Source organism: Oryctolagus cuniculus, chromosome 1 (assembly GCF_964237555.1).
Source record: "Oryctolagus cuniculus chromosome 1, mOryCun1.1, whole genome shotgun sequence".
NCBI classification, from domain to species: domain Eukaryota; kingdom Metazoa; phylum Chordata; class Mammalia; order Lagomorpha; family Leporidae; genus Oryctolagus; species Oryctolagus cuniculus.
This window is the reverse complement of record NC_091432.1, coordinates 35,998,118-36,021,010: the sequence shown is the minus strand read 5'-3', so window position 1 is coordinate 36,021,010 and position 22,893 is coordinate 35,998,118. Positions and strand designations below refer to the sequence as shown.

At 38.7% G+C, this 22,893-nt stretch overlaps 1 long non-coding RNA gene across 3 annotated transcripts in view; it reads right to left on the bottom strand.

Annotated features, from left to right (window-relative positions):
• Positions 1-22,893, bottom strand: part of LOC103351141 (uncharacterized) — a 94,292-nt gene that overhangs the window by 16,142 nt on the left and 55,257 nt on the right. For 2 of the 3 annotated variants that reach the window (XR_011387865.1, XR_011387864.1), the window contains 2 exons: positions 17,456-17,730; positions 16,958-17,030 (listed from right to left, as the gene is read on the bottom strand). This is a non-coding gene — a long non-coding RNA (uncharacterized lncRNA). The remainder of the gene's footprint in view (positions 1-16,957; positions 17,031-17,455; positions 17,731-22,893) is intronic. The other variant, XR_011387866.1, reaches the window with a different exon arrangement.

Here is a 22,893-nt window from a genome sequence, read left to right as displayed (position 1 = left end):
AAGCAAACTAATAATGTACAAATGTTAACTACAATATTATTTTATATGTTGTAAATTATTCATCAAGTATTTATGGAATTATCAGCTAACATTTTTCTATGCTCCAAAATAAAGTCATGAGAAAGACATAGGCCTCTAAGGAATATAATTTATAATTAAGAAACACATTGAAAATTCTTGTTTCATTTTATGTTCATAACAGTGTTGTGTTTATTATGCTAATATTTACAGAAAATGAAAGTAATAGTTAGGATAGTTAAATACCTTTCCCAAAGTCACTGTTGAAAAATATTTAGGATTTGAGCCTAGAAGCTTTTGACTCCAATGATTTTGCTCTTAACTACATCATTAAAGTTCTACCTCCTAGATATCTGGGCTACTGACCAGATGGCTCACCAGCCTGATTCTGTTACAGATTTTCTAAACCCTTTTCCTCTACCACCTTAGCACATTTATGCAACCAACCAAGCATCAAATATATATTGGGTGCTATTCCAGGTACTGAATCTGCCATAGACATTTCAGGAGACTATTCTATGATGAGCACTGTGGTTCCTCTGCTCATCTGACTTCACCTCCAGGACATTTTTTTCTCCTGTCTCTTAAATCAAATTGAAGAAAACCTTTCCATGTATCAGTAATATTCATTTTAGCTTGTATCAACATAACACAATTTAACAGGTGCTTGTGAATGAATACTAATCCCATTTAACAGATGCTTCTGAGAAACAATGCTCCCATTTTGTCTCTCAACAATTAAGCAACATTTCCTCTCAGGAGAATCTCTTTAAATACATATCTATTATGAGTATTTGGATGACAAGGAAGAGGAAAAATCCTCTAGGATTGTTGGAAATTACCTATGTTATTAGTCTCTGCCTTTCTAGTGTTGATTCATAGAGGTAGTAACTTGTTGAAAGGATTATCAGAGAATGAAAGTTTCTTATAGATCATAAATCCCAGAATGTTCTAAACTTGGCTGTGCATTAGAGAAAACTATGGAGTTCAGTAAAAACAACTGGTATAAAGAGCATCTTGCTATAGATCAATGGAATAGAAAGAGAGCCAAGAAACACAACTAAACACACACACACACACACATACATTGAGGAAGAAAGATGATAAATTGAATTTTCACCAAAAGTAAAAATACTTTTTGAAATATACTATATTATTTTGCTAGGGTTGCCATAACAAAATACCATAGACTGGATGACTTAAATGACAGAAATTTATTTTCTCACAGTCCTAGAGTAAAGAAGTTCAAGGCCATGGTATCAGCAGGTTTGGCTTCTGCTGAGGCCTCTCTCTGAAAGGTAGATGGACACTTTCATAAAAATTTTTCTTATGGTCTTTACTAATGTGCTGCCCCAGTGTCTTCTTGTGTGTCCAAAATTTCCTTTTCTAATAAGGACATCTATTGACCTCACTTTAAAAGTCCTATCTCTAAATATAGTCATATTCTGAGGTCCTGGAAGTTAGGGCTTCAACACACAAACTTGGTGGTGGTGGTGGTGGGAGAAATAATTCATCCCATGATAGAAACCCTTAAGAAAACTTAAAAGAAAAGACATCAACTGGGTAAAATATCATATGTATCTGATGAAATATTTTTGTTCAAGATATAAAGAACATTTAAAATTCAATAGCAAGAAGACAACTCAAGTTTAAAAATGACCAAAAGAGCCAGCGCTGTGGCTCAATAGGCTAATCCTCCACCTGCAGCACCAGCACACTGGGTTCTAGTCCCTGTCAGGGTGCCGGATTCTGTCCCGGTTGCCCCTCTTCCAGGCTAGCTCTGTGCTGTGGCCCGGGAGTGCAGTGGAGGATGGCCCAAGTGCTTGGGTCCTGCACCCGCATGGGAGACCAGGAGAAGCACCTGGCTCCTGGCTTCGAATCAGTGCGATGCGCCGGCCACAGCATGCTGGCTGTGGCAGCCATTGGAGGGTGAACCAACGGCAAAAAAGGAAGAACTTTCTCTCTGTCTCTCTCTCTCTCTCACTGTCCACTCTGCCTGTCAAAAAAAAAAAAAAATGAGCAAAAGATTGAATAGATACTTCACAAAGGAAGATACACAAATGGCCAGTAAGCACACAAAAATATGTTAATCATCTTAGGTCTAAAGAAAATAAAAATTAAAACAATAATGAGATTCCACTACATGTTTAATTGAATCACTAACATCAAATAGACCAATTGTGGCAAAGTGGGTTAAGCCACTCCACTTGGAATGTCTGCAACCTGTATTGGAGTGTTAGTTCACATCCCAGACACTCTGCTTCCAATCCAGCTTTCTGCTAATGCATCGTGGGAGGCAGCAGATTATGACTGAAGTGTTTGGGCCCTTGCCATCCACATGGGAGACCCAGGTGAGTTCTGGATTCCTGGCTTTGCCCTGGCCCAGTCCTGGCTTGTGGTGCACAAGTAGATGAAAATAAACAAAGTTTTTTTTAAAAAGTATGGGTAAGAATGTGGAGCAACTAGAACTGCCATACATTCCTTGTGAGAATTGTTAACTGGCAAACTGTCAGGATCTCCCACTCCGGAAACTGGCTGGGTTGCCGCGAAGAAAGAGTCGAGGAGACTGAGGAAGGTCAAGCTAAACACACTTTATTGGTACTCTAGGTGACTAGGAGGAGAGATCGCTCAAGCCTACTCCTGCGGGCACAAGGCACTATGGACCAGCGAGAGAAGCTGAGCAACCTCTGTTTTACAGTGTCTGAGGGTCCCCTTATATATGGTTTCTAGAGGTCAGCCCCGCCCTTGCACCGACCTCCCAGGGTCCCGTAGTCATAGCAACGACGGTTATGATGGTTGATTTGTGGTTTGCGGTTAGGCCATTATAACGGTTTTGCAGTTAGGCCATTATAATAGTTTTGCGGTTAGGCCGTTTCCTCTTTCAAACTGTGCTATAGCGCGACTACTTTCTCCGTGAATGGGTCCCTAACACAAACAGTTTGGCAGTTTCTTATAAACTTAAATACATCTTACCATAAAATACAACCAATCAATGCCTAGGTATTTACTAAAGTGAAGTGAAAATGTCCACAAAAAGACTTGTATATAAATGTCCTCAGCAGCCTTATTTCTAATAGCCAGAATGCAAAACAATACATACACATTAAATGAGTGAATGAGTAAACAAATTGTGAAATATCCCAATTGTAATAGAATATTATACATAGATTTAAAAAATCTTGATACACCTGGAAACAGGGATGAATATCAAAAACATTGTGCTGAAGGGTAAAAGCGAGACATGAAGAGTTCATACTATAAATCACATATCTCCAATTCTAGAGAAGGAAAACTAATTTGGAGTGACAAAAAGCATATCCATATTTCCTGAAATTGGTAGGACAATTGACTACAAAAATTCCAAAGAAGTTTTCTGAGTTATATATTGGTTCTGTGTCTTGATTAGGCATATGGGTGCATACTTTCACCAAAACTCATTGAATTTTGCACTTTAAGGAGTATGCTTATCATGCATTAACTAAAATTCACAGATAATAGGTCCAGATTTGGATCCATTAAATTAGAATCTATGGGAAAAAGGTTTAAGAATGAAGATTTTTGAATTTCCATCCACTGAGTTGGCTGTGTGTGAGGAAAGTGATGGTCCAACCAGGATAGGTGCCTCCATATCACATCACCCTCAATGATCATGCAACTTCTGCTTGGTGTCCACCACACCTCCACTCCCTTATATCGTCTACCACAGATAATTCTTGAAAGGTAGCAAATTCTGTTTTAGGACAGCTTTTCTCTTACCAGCCTGTACCTAATCCTTGATCAACTGAGTGCCAAAGAGGCAAATCTCTATGGTCCTGTGGGGAGCAACTCGGACTAGACTAAGTTACTGGAATTAGGACTTATTCTATGCATCTGCTCTCCCACAGTATGGCGCTGAAAGGAAGTAAACAACTTCTACGCAGCTGCCTCTCGCCAACTTGACTGATAAGCTGCAGGAGCTGATCCTGCTCCTGATTGGAGGAGAGCAGCGTGCTCAGCGTGTGGGTAGCAGATTTGGGATTGGTGGAAGAGGACTATAAAGGAGGAGAGAGACAACATGCACCAGGAACATCCGGATAACATCTGAGCAGCCCCCGAGAGAGCCGGCCAATGGTGTGCCGCTCCCCTGCGGAAGTGGGGAAAGTGGCAAGGGGAGCCGCCCCTCCACGGAGGTGGAGGGATCGGCAGCCAACCCGGGAAGGACCAGCAGCAAACCCGGGAAGGGCCGAGTAGACAAAAGAACAGCGCAGGGTCCTGTGTCATTCCTCCGCGAATGGGGGAGCGACATGGTCCTATGCTTTTTCTCTGTTGCCTTTGTTCGGACATGTCAGGGTCACTGTAAAGAACCTTAGAAACAAGGGGACTACACAAAGTGAACACAATCCCTCTTATATGTTTAAGTTAATATATTCTATTTGCATGTACTGATGACTTATAATTTTCTTGTTACTGGATGCAATTCTGGGAACAAAATAAAGAATAATATTTATAAAGACGTTCCTAGTTCAGGACCTGGACTGGACATTGCACATCTCCATGTGAGTTGGTGGTATTAGAGAAAAACAAGAAGACAAAGGTGTATGACTGCATCCAACAAGGCATATGGTCATAAGAATTGCTTTATGTCCATGTTCAAAATTACAGTTCAAAAGTCTTTACATTGAAGGCTCGAAATGAATTTCTTTTTTTTTTTTGACATTCATCAATATTTTATTACGTTGGTGTAGCAAATTTAAAGTTTCTTGATAAATTTATTTTAAATTTTGTTTTAATATTAAATCTACATATTTTAATAATGGACTTATTGACATACGATTCAATTCATAAGAATTTCTGAAGTTTCATTTTGGGCCATTACAAATTATTCTAGAACACAATCCCTTTTGTAGTCTCATTGTCTTGAGTATCTATTTTCTTACATCTTTCTTCCTTCCCCCTGTGACAGTTCTTGTGGTCCCAACAGAACAGTCTTGCTTAGCTGTTCTTTGCTCTTGAACAATGTTCTGCATCTGAGTCCTAGGCTCCATTGACTGGTAGGGAAAATGAATCAGCCAACTTTACAAAAAGGGCTTTTAAAGAGGTCAAAGAAAAGTGGTACAGAGATACATGGCTCAAGTACATGAGTTTCTGCCATCCATGTGTGAGACTCAGATGGCATTCCAGGCTCTCAGCTTCAGAATGGCTCAGCCCTGGCTACTCGGAATTTTTCGGAGTCAACCACTGACCCTGAATGGAAGATTTCTGTCCATCTCTCTCTCTCTCTATTTTTCTGTCTTTAAAATAAAAATGAAAAATAAATAAATAAATGTTAAGAATAGTTTCTAAAAAAAAAAATAGGAAGTCAACCTCTCATTAACTCCGTGGCCATACACATTTGATATTGGTAACTTGGAAATACTGGAAGTTCACTCATGCACTGGGGGAACCTGATCTCTCTGGTTCATGTTCCAAGGAGAGGGCTACATCACAGTTGATTTCCATGATCTCTCTAATCAATAGTAGCTGACTGGGGGCCAGCACTGTGGCGTAGTGGGTAAAGTCGCTGCCTGCAGTGCCAGCGTCTCATATGGGCACCAGTTCAAGTCTCAGCTGCTTCACTTCTGATCCAGCTCTCTGCTATGGCCTGGGAAAGCAGTAGAAGATGGCCCAAGTCCTTAGGCTCCTGAACCCACATGGGAGACTGGGAAAGAAGCTCCTGGCTCCTGGCTTCAGTTTAGTGCAACTCCAGCCATTGTGGCCATCTGGGAAGTGAACCAGTGGTTGGAAGATCTCTCTCTCTCTCTCTCTGCCTCTGCCTCTGCCTCTCTGTAACTCTGCCTTTCAAATAAATAAATAAATCTTTTTAAAAATAGTAGCTGACTGGAGAAAAGAAGGGGTTGCAGATCATTTAGGAGACCTTTCCTGAGCCAGACCTGAAAACTGGTGTGCCTCATTTCTCACATTCCTCTGTTAGAAGTTCGTTACACAGCTTCACCTAACTGCAAAGGAGGATGGAAATAATCTAATTATGCATCAAGATGGAAAGCAAAGCAGCTTTCGTTGATATCTGGTCAGTCTCTGCCACATAGCTACAATATATAAGGAATAAATATTAAAAAAAAAAAAACAAATTAATGAAAAGTAGTCAAAATATAACAGCTGGTATTTCACATGAAACACAGCCAAAAAATGTGTACAGAGATAGTGATTTCATTGGTAATCAGAGCAATAAAAATTAAAACCACATTGAGATATCCTTTTACATCCAATAGATGGGGAAGACATAAAACGTCTGATAACATCAAATGTTGGCCAAGATGCTTAGTGTGGTAGACACTATCAGTGCCTGTGCATCTCCTTTGGCTTACGCCATAGGTCTTCTGCCAACAATAGTTCAGGTGCCGTCTTACAGAAGAAACCCTACCAAACAATGACGTCTTCTTGGAAAGGGCAAGCATTCTAATCAGCTCTTTGGGCCATGAATAGGTTTCCTGAGGGAAGGTCCTATGGAAAATGTCTTTAAATTTTCCAGCTCTGTCCCTGACTGCATGGGTAAGGTGACTTCTCTGGCATACTATTAATAAGGCCATTTTTGTCATGATGGATAAACAAGTGAACTTCCTCTTAAGATCCCCAGCAAGAGTGAGTGCCAATTGCTCATGAAGTTTTAATCATTCATATAACTTTCATTGATTTTCCCTCTCTTCTCTCTTTATACTCACAGTATTTACTGGGTTCACTAAAAAGAAAAACTACTTGTACCCAAATCCTTGTTTAGGATATATATTTGCAGGAACCCCAAAAATAAGTATCTAAGAAGAATTTTTTTAAAAATTTAATTAATATAAAGAAAATAGATTTCATGTATTTCATAGGTACAGTTCTAAGCAGATAACCATATTTTCCTCATTCCTTCTCTCCATCCTCAATCCACCTCCTTCCTTCCTTTCTTAGAATTTTTTTAAAATATAATTTCAATCCACTCTATAATCACAGGCTTAATGCACTACTAACCATAATATTCAACGAGCAAAAATTAAAAAGACCACAGTTCCGCAGAAATGTAAGCAAGGGCTAAGTACAAAAATCAAATCACAAGATATTGGTTTCATTTCTACACATTTTTTGTGTTCTATATTAACTACCATGTGTCAGAGAAAACATGATATTTTTTCAGGACTGCCTTATTTCACTAAGCATAATAGTTTCCAATTGTATCCATTTTGTTGCAAAAGATAGGATTTCACTTTTTCATGGCTGAGTAGTATTCCATAGTGTATGTGTGTGTCTGTTTATATCTCCTATATTTTCTTTATCCAGTCAACAGTTGATAGACATCTGGGCTGGCTCCATATATTTGCTATTGTGAATTGAGTTGCAATAAACATTGAGGGCACAGATAACTCTTTTCTATGCTGATTTCATTTTAGTTGGGTAAATTCCCAGGAGTGGGATGGCTGCGTCATATGTAGATCTATGTTCAGATTTCTAAGGTATCTCCATACTGTCTTCCGCAATGACTATACTAGTTTGTGTTCTAGCACCATACTAGAATGATAGTTTTGCTGTAGTATTGGATTCAATTAGCTAGTGTTTTGTTCTAAATTTTTGCAACTATGTTCATCAGTGATATTGGTCTCTAGTTCTCTTTTTTTGTTGTATCTTTGTTGTTTTGCAATTAAGGTAGCCTCAAAGAAGGAGTTTGAGAGGATTCCCTCCCTTCCAATTGTTTTTGAATAGTTTGGGAAGAATTGAAATTAGTTCTTCTTTAAAAGTTTGGTAAAATTCACCAGTGAAGCCTTTCCACCCTGGGCTTTTCTTTGTTAGGAGGGTCTTTCTTTGTGATTCACTCTCCACCTTGTTTATTAGTCTATTTATGTTTTCCATGACTTCAAGACTCAGTTTTGGTAACTGTGTGTGTCCAGAAATCTAACCATTTCTTCTAGATTTTCCAGTTTGTTGGCATATTGCTGTTTGTGGTAATTCTGAATGATTTTTTTTTTTATTTCTGTGGTATCCATTGTGATATCTCTTTTTTCATTTCTGATTTTATTAATGTGGGTCTTATCCACTTTTTTCACGGTTAATTGGGCAAATGGCATATCAGTTTGGTTTATTTTTTCAAATAAACAAGTATTTAATTCACTGATCTTTTGTATCCTTTTTTGGGTTTCTTTATTTCTTGTCTAATTTTAATTATTTCTTTCCTCCTACTAACTTTGGGTTTGATTTGTTCTTGTTTTCCTAGGTCTTTGAGATGCATTGTTAGATCACTTATTTGATGCCTTTCCAATTTTTGATGTAGGTGCTAATTGCTATAAATTTTTCTCTTAACACTGTTTTACTGTATCACATAAGCTTACATATGTTGTGCTGTCATCTTCATTCATTTCTAGGAATTTTTTAATTTCCCTTTTGATTTATTCTCTGACATACTGTTCATTCAGGAGCATGTTGTTCAGTCTCCATGTGTTTGCATATGTTCTAGAGATTCCTGAGTTGTTAATTTCCAGCTTCATTCCATTGTGTTCAGAAAAGATACATGGTATGATTTCAATTTTTTTTGAATTTGTTGAGATTTGCTTTATATTCTAGCATATGGTCAATCCTAGAGAAAGTTCCTTGCATGGATGAAAAGAATGTATATTCTACAGCTGTGAGATGAAATGTTCTATAGATACCAATTAGATACCTTTGATCCATGGTATAGATGAACTCTGTTGTTTCTTGGTTGAATTTTTGCCTAGCTTAATGATCTTACCATTGACAAAAGTGGGATGTTGAAGTCCCCCATTACTATTGTATTGGAGCCTATGTCTCCCTTTAGATCTGTTAACATTTGTTATAAAAATTGGGTGTTCTAATATTAGGTGCATATGTATTTACTATAGTCACATCTTCCTGTTGAGTTGATCCCTTAGTCATTACATAATGACCTTCTTTGTCTCTTTCAACAGTTTTTTTTAAAGTCTACTTTTTTCAGATATTAGTATAACTATTCCTTCTCATTTTTGATTTCTGTTTTTATGGAATTTTTTTTCCCATCCTTTTACTTTTAGTCTACGTGTATCTTTGTTGGTGTGGTGTGTTTCTTATAGGCAGCATATCAATGATCTTGTTTTTAATTCATTCACCCAATCTTTATCTTTTAATTGGAGAGCTTAGTCCATTTACATTCAAAATTATTATTGATAAGTGATGACTTGGTCTTGCCATTTTTCCACAAATATTCCTATTGTTTGTTTTGTATCTCATTTGTACTATCCTTAGGAGGTTTTTTGCTTGCATGTGCTTTCATGATCATTATCTTTTTCTGTTTCTGTGTGTAGTACATCCTTAAATACCATTTGTAAGGCTGGCCAGGTGGTGATAAATTATTTCAATTTTTGGTTGATTTGGAAAGTCTTTTTTTAAGTATTTTTTTTTACTTTTATTTAATGAATATAAATTTCCAAAGTACAGCTTATGGATTACAATGGCTTTCCCCCCATAATGTCCCTCCCACCCGCAACCCTCCCCTTTCCCACTCCCTCTCCCCTTCCATTCACATCAAGATTCATTTTCGATTATCTTAATATACAGAAGATCAGCTTAGTATACATTCAGTAAAGATTTCAACAGTTTGCTCCCACACAGAAACATAAAGTGAAAAATGATAGATGATTTTTTAAATGATGATGAAATCAGATCAGACCTATTGTCATGTTTAATCCCAGTGAGAGTCAAGTTGGGAATTGATAATTTCTTTTTTTTTTTTTTACAGAAGATCAGTTTAGTATGCATTAAGTAAGGATTTCAACAGTTTGCACCCCCATAGAAACACAAAGTGAAATATACTGTTTGAGTACTCGTTATAGCATTAAATCTCAATGTACAGCACACTAAGCACAGAGATCCTACATGAGGAGTAAGTGCACAGTGACTCCTGTTGTTGACTTTACAAATTGACACTCCTGTCTATGGCATCAGTAATCTCCCTATGCTCCAGTCATGAGTTTCCAAGGCTATGGAGGCCCTCTGAGTTCTCCGACTCTTATCTTGTTTAGACAAGGTCATATTCAAAGTGGAGGTTCTCTCCTCCCTTCAGAGAAAGGTACCTCCTTCTTTGAAGACCTGTTCTTTGATTTGGAAAGTCTTTATTTCCCTTTCATTTATAAATGAAAGATTTGCTGGGTACAATATTCTGAGTTGACAATTTTATTCTATAAGTATTTGGAATATATCTCTCCATTCTCTTTCACTTAAGTTTCTTATGAGAAATCTGCTGTCAATCTGATTGGAGATCCTTTAAAGATAAACTGTGATTTCTTTATTGCACATTTTAAGATATTTTATTTGTGTTTTACTTCTTGAAGTGTGAATATAATGTGTTGCAGTGATGAGCTTCTATAATTATATCTATTTAGGGTTCTATATGTTTCCTGTATTTGGATGTCCTTACCTTTGTCCAAATTCAGGAAATTTTCTGTTATTATTTCACTGAATAAGCTTTCTAGTCATTCTGATTTTCCACTTCTTAAGAAATGCCTAGATATGTATATTTTATCTTTTGAAAGTATCCCATACATCCTGAACAATTTTTATTTTTTCTTCTTTTTCTTTTTGTTCAAATATGACATTTCAAAAGCTTTGTCTTTCAGCTCAGATACTCTTTCTTCAGCCTCACTTAATCTGTTGTTCAGGTTTTCCACTTTATTTTTTATTTGACATACTGAATTCTTCATTTCTAATATTTCAATTTGATTGTTCTTTAATATTTCTATTTCCTGGCCAAATTTCTCACCTGTGTCATTTAGTCATGTAATCTCCTCTCTGAGCTTTTCAGTAAACTTACAATCAACCTTTTGAATTTGTTTTGTCAATACCATCCTGACAGTATAATACTTTAGTATTATTGTGCTCCTTTTGGGGAGACATATTGTCTTCTGGAGAACTTGTTGCTATCTCCTCTGAAGTCTTTGTTCTTGGGAATGTTCCCCTAGCTGTAGTGGGATGCCGGCACCTTCAGAGGATAGCCAGAGTTGTGTGCTGAGTGGGGCCAAAGAGTTCTGGCCAGTGTTTGAGGGTGGGGCAAAAGTCCAGGGTAATACCCAAAATATGTGTGATAGGTCTCCTCTGTAGTCAGTATGGGAGAGGAGATGATCATCCTGGCTGGTGTTATCTCTGCTTCTGCCCTTCTCTTTGCCAAGGTGAACGTCTCTGTGCCTGTACCCTCCACTCACTCAGGTGCATGAATTGCACAAAGAATCTGTGTGCCACATAGTATGAGCATGGGTTATAGCACCATTCCAGGATTTCCACTATCACAGGATGAGGGGTTCCTGCAGTCACAATTTACCCACTCTCTGTCCTGGGGCCTCTCTACCCAAAAAGAGAGTCGCTCTGTCTCTGAGCTAGGCACCTTCACGAACAGGGGAGGAAGGCAATGTGCCCTCCATTCAGCCAGTTAAATACAACCTGTTTCCCACCACCTCCTCCATCAGGACTCAAAATCAGTAGGGGCAGCAATTTCTTCCTCTGGCAAAAACCTCCAGAGGCACACAAGCTACCACTTGTCTTAATCCGGGATAATGGTTCTTTCCCTGCTGGTAGGGGGAGGCAGCAATGTGCCCTCTCTTCACAGTTAAGTGAGCATTCTGCCACCAGCCAACTTGTCCACCTGGACCCAAAGTAAATGGGGACCAGGCGTCAGTTCCCCAAACAAGATCACCAACAAAGCAAAAGTTTTTGCAGAATTCTCTCATTTCACTCCAGGAAGATGACCTACCCACCAGCCACTGGCCATGGGAGCTACTGGCTGCAGGAGTCACTGTTGGTGTACTACGAGATGTTGTGTGTCTATACAATCCTTGCTTCTCTACAGTCTCTCTTCTTACTGTAGTTTTTTACTGAAAAACCTGTCTAATTATCTCCCAGGAACATAGATCCTCCCATTTTTCTGGTTATTTCCCATAATCAAAATCAGTGCATCTTTTCTCTATTCGGCTATCTTGAAATTCTCCAACTTTCAGAAGAATTCTTATCTTCTCACTGCTGATGGCAGTGTAATTATATATTATATATATATATTCCAACCACACTGAAGTTCATTCTACTGCTAAAAAGTCAAATCATATTTTAAAACAAATAGGAAAGGAAACTTCCATAAGGACAACATGACAGTGACACTAAGACCCTAGTGCCCACTTGCCTGAGTACAAAAAGAATAAACAGCAGGAGTGTTTAATGGTCTCAGTCATCCGCTTACTTTGCTTATTTTCCAGTGATTGAGCCAGAGCCTCTGTGTTTTAAAAAATTCTACCTCTTTTTACTGTATTGCCTTTTTTCTTGAAAAATACAGATTTGGAATGGAAAGACCCAGGGTGATGACAGATGTGGGGAAAAGAATTAGAGAATAGTGCTAATAGTCTTTTACAACTGCTTGGGCATATTGATCTCTGTGTTTTGGGGATTTAAACCTCTCTTTTCAAGGATGAAGGAAGTGCTCATCTGCTGGTGTCTGCTTTTTTCCACATCTAGACCACTATGTCAGAATAAGCAAATATTGTAATTAAGCACTAGACCTCAGAGTGAAAGCTCATCATCCCAGAAGATTTAATGAAACTAAATATTTCCCAGAAATTTCTACTTAATTCATACCGCTGGGACAAATTTTGAAGGGAGTCATTGATAGAAGGGTAGGAACCTGACCCTAGAATTGGATGGATTATGTGTGGTATTCTATTTACTTACGTGTGGCAATGAGTTGATTGTGCATATCACCTTGCATTTATTTTGGTCTTACATGCCTTCTCTCTGCTTACCCCTTTCTTGAATTCATGTTATCAGACATCACCTGGGATCCCCTAAACGAGTTGGGGATGAGGGTTCTGCCTTCACAGGCTCCAATTTGAGTAGCTTCCAATCTATCCCATTGTTGCTCAACAACATTTGCAAGTGATCACCTCTAGAGGGAGCTAACTTCACTGTCTTAGTTCATGATGGAAAGGGCAAGGAATTGTCAACCATGGTATGTTTTTAATCTCTAGGATTTGACAAATTAGGGAATTTTCCTTTGTTCCCAAACTTTGAGGATGAACCTTTAAGGATGCCATAGGATAGTGATGTAGGGAAGCAACTAATCCATGAAGGAGACAAAGAAGACTTTTTACAAAAAACAGAGGCTGGTAAGTTTCTTCAATTCATAAACGGAGAAGAAAATAATGGCCATATTTTGCTTTCCCAAATCTTCTTCAAAGGAATACTGGTTTTTACTTCAAATATCCTTGATCCTTACTTTCATGTGTTTAATTCCATCTCAAGAAAACATCAGCAGTATGGTGGTATAAAAAGCAAGGGTTTTCAGGCTGGCACAGCGGTTCACTTGGCTAATCCTCCACCTGCAGCACTGGCACCCCGGGTTCTAGTCCCGATTGGGGCGCCGGTTCTGTCCCGTTTGCTCCTCTTCCAGTCCAGCTCTCTGCTGTGGCCCGGGAGGGCAGTGGAGGATGGTCCAAGTGCTTGGGCCCTGCACCCGTATGGGAGACCAGGAAGAAGCACCTGGCTCCTGGTTTCAGATCGGCACAGCGCCGGCCGTGGTGGCCATTTGGGGGGTGAACCAACGGAAGGAAGACCTTTCTCTCTGTCTCTCTCTCTCTCTCTCACTGCTTAACTCTGCCTGTGGGGGGAAAAAAAAAAGGAGGCTTTTAGGGGAAAAGTATAGTTCACCTTGACCACCATACTATATGAAATTTATGATATCCACTTTGACATTCAAGTTTCCCACAAGATGTAGGCATTTGGACTGATGTGCCAAGTTTCCTCCAAGACGTAGACATTTGGGCTGGTGTGCTCTAATCAATAAGGCTGAGACACAGCTGTGTGAAGTCTGTACCCCACCCCATCAGAACACCCCTGCCTCGATATTTTGTTAAGACTTGGCTGTTTCTCTGCAAAACTTCAAAGTTTCCATACAATACTCTGCTAAACAGAACAGTAAATAATAAGCACCAATGGAATGAGAGTGAAAAAGTATAGCTTCAGGCTGACAGCTGACAGATGAGCCACCATTCTCTGCAGGTAAATAGGGATCCTGAATTATAGTCTGGGAAGGACAAAAACAAGAAGGCAACACTGTCAGCTGCTACAGCTGTGAGATCCCCAAGGCGTCTGACTGATACCTTACTGCGATGCCAGCAACAGTGGTTGGGGAAGGCAGAGAGGTTGCTGGAGGCCCAGCCACTCAGGGAAAGGAACCGAGATCTGTTTTACAGTTTCCAAGGCAGGATAAATACCAGGTCTCAGCCAGAATAGAAATAAACTCTTTTAACTTTCCCCAAACACCTCCATTCCCAACTGCAAGGGGCTTATCAGGCTAAGGAATTGGGGACTGAGACTATGCTAAAAGAGAATCTCTTGTGTTCTAATTAGTGAACTGAGCAGACTTAAAGAATGACTGGGATCAGGGAATTAAAAAAAAGGAAAGTGGCCGAGGGACTGTATTTCACCTGCAGTCACCCCGAGGCCAGAAAACATATTAGGAACAAGAGAAATTGGAACCAAAGCAGTTCAAAAATGGTATGTCTCAAAGCAATATTATCCTTGTGGAAACTGCAGTGACCTCTAAAGAAAAAGTGAAAACTTTATCCCAAAATGCTTAACAAAAACCATGTTCGAGTCACACCTGGATCTCAGCAGTGCCACCCAGCCAGGGTCTTACCCTTTCCTCATCCATCCTGCGTAACAGTGCAAAGTTCATCTTCCAAAACTTTACTTATCACCCTCCATTCAGGGAAATTAAATGCATACTTGCTGAAACGACTAGAAAGTGAGCTTCATATAATAAACTGTCCTTACTTCTCAGCATCCAATTTAGCTCAAGTCAGGACACACACTTCCATTTGGATCATGAAGCTCTATGGAGGCCCAGGCAGAACAGAAAGAACACTTGCCCTGGTTCCCCAACAGACTTGCTTTTAAAGCCAGCACTGCACTTGACCATTATTCATCTCAATTCATGTTTTCAGCCCCATTTGTAAGGCATGGATAATACAAAATCTCATAGTAGTTGCCTTGTCAAAATGGCAAAATGGGTCTAAAGTGTATAGCATTACACAGCATGGAACCCACAAAAAAATCCATTAATAAAACTTTTCTGCTTATTCTTATCTGTTGTCCAAATTGTCTATGTTAGGCTACTTGTACTTTTTTCTTAAAAGTTGATTTTAAAAAAGAATCAATTTTATCACTTTATCAAAAACCAATACCAAAATATGTCTTGGGAAAATCAATCAGATTCTAAATAAGGAAGGCAACCCCTGGAGAGCTTCCGAGGGGGAGGAAGAGCTGTATGGGCTGGTTGGTCTCTTTTCATTCGCAAACTTGCTATACAAGCTCTTTGTAGCTGTGGTCTGTATTTTCTATGAAATGCCAAATTCTTCTGAGTCCTCAGATGACAACAGAAAGAGCAGCTCTATGGAAGAGCTCACCCAGAAGACACCAACTTCAACAGATACAAAAGCCTACCCCACAGAAAGTTCTGATAGCCAGATATCACTGTTTTGGATCATAATCCTTGCAAATACAGTTCATATTTTCTTCACCCTGACCTATAGTGTGACAAAGTTGACAGCATACGGTTTGTTTTATACCAAGTTCTTCATTATAAGACATATTTTACATGAATGTAGCTTAGAGCAATGTTGGGAAGACGTCATGTGAGCTGTTTGTGACACTGTGTAGAGAATATTTGCCAAGCGTGCTCTTTCGTGCTTCTACATCTTTTTACCCTAGAAGCTAAACTCTTATTTGGCTATTCCAGTTTCTTCAAGGAACAAAGGTAAGTTTCCATCCTAAAAGAAGTAACTCAAAAAGGAAACAAATTTGAAAAGGAGATTAGATGGTGATCATGAACTTGCTGTCCAAATTCAGATTGTCTGTTAATTTTGGGGGCATTAAAGGACATGGAAAAGATCATCAAGACCTAATAAACACAGGAGTGATAACATAAAAAGGAAAGGAGGGAAAGAGCAAATTTAGAGCAGAATAAGATATTGTTTTAGAAAGAAAATGATCAAAAGTGGAAATGATAGATTTAGTCTATTAAAGAACACAGTATATTTCCAAAGCAACAGGAGAACAAAGAATGAAGTTCTCAATAATGCACCCTTTCAGAAGCAAGACAGCATAATCCGAAAAGAACTCTGCTCTTAACTTTATATGAGACACAGAACAATGAATGCCTGCTGTAAAGGAACCACGAACACAGTAATTTGCTAAAATGAATATTTTAGGGGAAAAGAGAGACTATTTTCATCATTATAAATCCAGATGTCTGTTTTGCAGGTGAAGAGATCTGGAGTCCAAGAAGCAAAAGAAAATGAAAAATAACCGCATTCAACTTCATACTTAGGTTGTTTTTTTTTGGTTTTTTTTTTTTTTTTTTGTAATTTACAAATTGATTCAGTCAGAAGAAAGGACTGTGGGTGTTTTTGAGCCCAGAGTTTTTATATTTTAACAATAGGGTTGTTTTAAACCAACGCTGTGTGGAGCTATTGCCTTAACAGAGTTTGATGGCCAAGGCCAGAGAGCCCAGTATGACTCACATTGGGGAGACAAATCTTAAGCTTTTATAGCATGCCATAGACAGAGATAAAGTAAGCCTGTGAGAGGACTTAAAATTGCACAAAGAAATAGTTTCTGCAACTTGAATTATTAGTTTTATAGAAATATACTAAGAGAAGAGGCTTTTAGGAAGTTTCCAAATAAACTTTATAGACTCAAATTAAATAAGCTGATAATAGAACCTTGGGAAAGATTCAGAATATTCTAACCACTTAACAATACTTCTGTCATCACCTTTTATTCATCTCTTGCTCTTTTTTTCTTAAATTCTTCTATTTTCTTACACACTTTTTACTAGGTATTCCAGACCCTGTCTATATCATCACATATGAGAAATCCTCCTATTCTCCAATAAACTTGCCTTGTTTTGTAGCTGGGGCATTTGTGTCCCCTCCTGCTTCTTGCTTTTCTTTCTTTCTTGTTTTCTTTTTCCCCTACAATAGGAAATATTCCATTTAATTATATATTCATTTACCTGTGCATTCAAGAGTAATTATTAAGGAATTGCTATATAGAAAGCACAAAGATATAAAGACATTGTAAAGACTAGCAGATCTGTTTAATTTCATTGATCTTAGTTTTACGAATGAGTTAATTTTTCCAAAGAGACTCTCTTAACAATCTGAAATTCTAATGAGATGTATACTATAAATTGAAACATTTAGCAATATTTACAAGAGATTAGCTCCTACGTTTCTTTCCAGAAGCTTTATACTTTTAGATTTTACATTTATGCTCCATCATGAATTAATTTGTGTATATAATGAGAGACGGGGATAGATGCTCCTTTTTTCCTGTGGTTAGCCTGGTTGTTCAAGCACCATTTGTGGAAAAGATCTTCCTTTCCTAATTGAATTACCTTGGCATATTTACTGCAAATCAGTTGACCAAATACAGTTTATGGGTGTTTATTTCTAGTCTTTTTGTTGTTGTTGTTCTCATGAGGTATGTATCTTTTTCCATGTCTTTATAATGCTGCTTTGTGTTCTCATAAAATTATGGCAATCTACGCTTTGGTTTAACAAATAACTTGATGCAGAAGCCTCCAACCTAATTTTTAGGGACAGCTTTGGCACAATCCACATGTGAAATATTGGACAAGGCTTCAGTTTCTCCATGCCTTAAGTTATTAATCTGTAAAATAAAATAGAGTAGATTAGCGTTGAAAATAAAGTACTTGGCGGGTAATGTAAATGAACTAATCTGGAAGTTATAATAAAATAGTGCAATAGAGAGTGGTGGGGATTGTGCCAAAGTTCATATCCAATTTAATGATGAAAATTAGCACTCAGTTATACCTTATAGGAAATGCAACCTTGCTCTGATTCTTCAGAGAAGTTAGAAAGATGAATTATTTTTGTGTGTGAATTCTGATTTTAAAACACTGTGTGGGTAAAGAAAATAGATACGCAGCCATTAAATGCCAGTTTAAAGAACCTGAACTAGTAAATACCTCAGAATGTCAGTAATTCTTTTAGAGTTATTGTGAAGAATAAATGAGCTAATATATGAAGACATCCAGCATTGTACCTGATAGCTAAAAAGTAGCAAAAATTATGCCTTTTATTAGTAAATATACCATAACTTGTATCCCAGTATTTACCATTAGTTCTGCTTTTCTTACGAACTGAGAGTCGTTTTCTCCCTATTATCTCACTCATCACTGATTTCCCAGTAAACATCAGGTTGAAATCTTCTGATTACCCCTCCAAATCATTGCTCCACTTTCCCCATCCAGGTATGCCCAGCTGGCCTAACTCATGTGAACCTCATGAGAAGGTTTTCTTCCCTGCTGAGTTGAGCCAAAGAGGACATCAACAAAATATTGAAGGGTAAAATAAGAGTGAAATCTGAGTTTTTATTTCACCTATGCCTTATCTTCTAAGTCAATATGACTGACTATAATTAAAGTAATACCTGTGTCAGGCTGCTCTCTCCATAGTTATTTCAGGCTATTATAAAAAAAAATCCACAAACTGGGTAGGTTGAACAACAGAAATGTATTCCTCCCACTTTTGAAGACTGGGGAGTCTAAGGTCAAGGTGCTGACCAATTTAGTTCCTGGTGAAGGCCCTCTTCCTGGTTCACAGACAACTACCCTCTTGCTATATCCTCATATGGCAGAGAGATTGTCTTCCTCATACATCCTCTTACAAAGGTTCTAGTTTCATTCACGAGGGCCCTACACTCGTGACCTAATTCCTTTCCAAAGTTCCCACCTACAAATATCACATTGAGGACTCAACATGTGAATTGGGGTGAGGGGGCCACAAATATTCAATTCATAGCAACCAACCACCACCTTTGGGCTCCAGTAACAACTTTTTCCTGCTAACCCTTCTGTCCAAGAGGCAGTTAATGTCTTTTGTTTTCTTTTAAACTCTACCCACCCACTTACTTTTTTTTATATTTATATTTTATTTTATTTAATGAACATAAATTTTCAAAGTACAGCTTATGGATTACAATAGCTCCCCCCCATAACTTCCCTCCCACCCACAACACTCCCCTCTCCCACTCCCTCTCCCCTTCCATTCACATCAAGATTAATTTTCAATTATCTTTATACACAGAAGATCAATTTAGCATATATTAAGTAAATATTTCAACAGTTTGCACCCACACAGAAACACAAAGTGTAAAATACTATTTGAGTACTAGTTATAGCATTAATTAAATACCTAAGAGTAATTGTGTATTAATTACAGAGTTCAACCAATAGTTTTAAGTAGAACATAAAAAATACTAAAAGGGTAAAGTATTAAGTTCTTTTTTTTTCCTGTTTCTTTTTGTTTGTTTGTTATATAGTTTTTTTTTTATTTAATAAATGTGAATTTACAAAGTACAGCTTTTGTATTGTTGTGGCTCCCCCCCCCAACCTCCCTCCCTCCCGTGGCCCTGCCCTCTTCCACTCCCTCTCCCATCCCGCCCTTCATCAAGTTTCATTTTCCTTTTCTTTTTTTTTTTTTTTTTTTTTTTTGACAGGCAGAGTGGACAGTGAGAGAGAGAGAGACAGGGAAAAAGGTCTTCCTTTTGCCGTTGGTTCACCCTCCAATGGCTGCCGTGGCCGGCACGCTGCGGCCGGCGCACCGCACTGATCCGATGGCAGGAGCCAGGTGCTTCTCCTGGTCTCCCATGGGGTGCAGGACCCAAGCACCTGGGCCATCCTCCACTGCACTCCCGGGCTACAGCAGAGAGCTGGCCTGGAAGAGGGGCAACTGGGACAGAATCCAGCGCCCTGACCGGGACTAGAACCCGGTGTGCCGGCGCTGCAAGGCGGAGGATTAGCCTAGTGAGCCGTGGCGCCGGCTGAGTTTCATTTTCAATTACCTTCATATACTGAAGATCAACTTAGTATATACTAAGCAAGGATTTCAACAGGCTGCACTCACACAACCGCACAAGGTATAGGGTATTGTTCGACTAGTAGTGTTGTTTTTGAGTTTCATAGTAGAACACATTAAGGGCAGAGATCCTACGTGGGGAGCATGTACCCAGTGACTCCCATTGTTGATTTAACAATTGGCACTCTTATTTATGATGTCAGCAATCACCCGAGACTCTTGCTATGAGCTGTCTAGGCTATGGAAGCCCTTCGAGTTCACCGACTCTGAACTTGTTTAGTCAAAGCCGTATCACAGTGGAGGTTCCTTCCTCCCTTCAGAGAAAGGCACCTCTCTCCTTGATGGCCTGTTCCTTCTGCTGGGGTCTTGTTTACCAGGATCTTTCATTTAGATTTTTTTTTTTTTTTTTTTTTTTTTTTTTGCCACCGTGTCATGGCTTTCCATGCCTGTGAGACTCTCATGGACCTTTTAGTCAGATCTGAATGTCCCAAGGGTTGATTCTGAGGCTGGAGTGCTGCCATTCTATGAGTCTGCTGTGTGTCCTGTTTCCCCCGCAGGATCATTCTCTCCCTTTTAATTCTATCCTTCATTAGTTGCTTACACTGGTCTTATTTGTGAAATCTCATCAACACATACCCTATCTTTCTGATCGGTTGTGTATTTATACTTATCACTTTACCAAGTGCGCTGGCATTGGTACCTGCCTCCTTGGTAAGACTGAGTTGAAATCCCCTGGCACATTTCTAGTTCCACCATTGGAGGTAAGTCCGAGTGAGCATGTGTCAACCTATATATCTCCTCCCTCTCTTATTCCCACTCTTATGTTTAACAGAGATCACTTTTCTGTTAATTTTAAATGCCTAAGAATGATTGTGCATTGATTACAGAGTTCAACCAGTGGTCTTATGTAGAACAAACAGAGCAACAACAACAACAACAACAAAAATACTAAAAGGAATAAAATAGTAAGTTGTTCCTCAACAGTCTAGACAAGGGCTGATCATGTCCTTGTCTCTCATAGTGTCCATTTCACTTCAATGGGTATCATTTTAGATGCTCGTTTAGTTGTGATCGATCAGGGAGAACATGTGATATTTATCCCTTTTGGACTGGCTTATTTCACTCAGCATGATGTTTTCCAGCTTCCTCCATTTTGTTGTAAATGCCCGGATTTCATTGTTTTTTACTGCTGTATAGTGCTCCATAGAGTACATATCCCATAGTTTCTTTATCCAGTCATCCATTGATGGACATTTAGGTTGATTCCATGTCTTAGCTATTGTGAATTGAGCTGCAACAAATATTGAGGTGCAAATGGCTCTTTTTTTCTCCCCTTTAATTCCATTTGGGTAAATTCCAAGGAGTGGGATGGCTGGGTCCTGTGGTAGTGCTATATTCAGGTTTCTGAGGACTCTCCAAACTGTTTTCCATAGTGGCTTTACCAGTTTGCATTCCCACCAACAGTGGATTAGTGTCCCTTTTCCCCACATCTTCGCCAGCATCTGTTATTGGTAGATTTCTGTATGTAAGCCAATCTAACCAGAGTGAGGTGAAACCTCATTGTGGTTTTGATCTGCATTTCCCTGATGGCTAGGGATCCTGAGCATTTTTTCATGTGTCTGTTGGCCATTTGGATTTCCTCTTTTGAAAAATGTTTGTTAAGGTCCTTGGCCCATTTTTTTATTGGGTTGTTTGCTTTGATTTTGTGGTGTTTTTTGATCCTTCTATAGATTCTAGTTGTTAACCCTTTATCTGATGTGTAGTTTGCGAATAATGTCTCCCATTCTGTCGGTTGCCTCTTCACTTTCCTGTTTCCTTTGCTGTAAAGAAACACTTCAATTTGAGGTAATCCCATTTGTTTATTTTATCTTTGATTACTCGTGCCTCTGGGGCACCATGACACCATGAAACTAATTGAGAGCATAGGGGAAGCCCTTCAAGATATTGGAACAGGCGAAGAATTCCTGGAGAAGACCCCACCCACTTACAAGTCATTCAATTTGAGTGTGCTTTATCATTTTGTGCATAGAATCTTTCTCCTTTGTTCCCTTTCAGAATCAATGGTGCCTCTAACTTACCAATTAACCAGTTTAAACTGATGGTTCTACAGTGTATCCCTTAGGGAAGGATGAGCCAGGAAAAAAGATAAGAACCTTGACCTGCCAAAGAGTAGCAGCACTGGTTAAGTTCAAGGATATTAAGTTGACCACACCTTCCAAGAGCAGAACCTAAAACTGAATAATATTTACTGATTGTGTGGCTATAATAATTTTTTCTTTCTTTCTTTCTTTTTTTTTTTTTTTTTTTTTTGCCCAGAGAGTTAGCATGGAGTTAGCATGACTTTTTCCCCGGCACCAGTACACCTTGAATTGGTTTATGTACACCATCAGTGGAAGATCCGCTATCTAGGCTGAACTTAGTAAGTATAGAAAACTGTTGGACTTGCTTTGTATCTAAGCTATAAATAGGCTATTCCTAATTTCCTAATGTTTTACATGGTTTTCCACGTGGTTCACCCTTGCTTCCTACTTTTGCACTGGAACTTCAGGCAGAAGTCTGCTAAAAATAATGATACTATGTTTTCTTTTACCTTTGTAATGTGTCTTCATTATGAGCCTGCCTCAAAATGAGAAAGCTCATACATAATATAGGAGAATCTGTGGACTCCTGATTACACAAATATCAAAAATTCTAATTCAATAGTTATGAGTATAGTCAATATAAATTTTTTTGGCATAAAGTTTGACTCGTGGAAATTATCTCGAGTGTTCATTTCATTGGATTCCTTTCATTTCTTGATTCAAAATGCCACTTCTCCTATGAATTCTTATCTTTATCCAGTTGTCTTGGTTTCTGCCCCATAATGCCAAGCTAATGTTAACAACCTTTACCCTATCCAATCCATCCTGCCTACCTCTTCCAAAATCACCTTTCTTGTAGAATGTTTTCATCG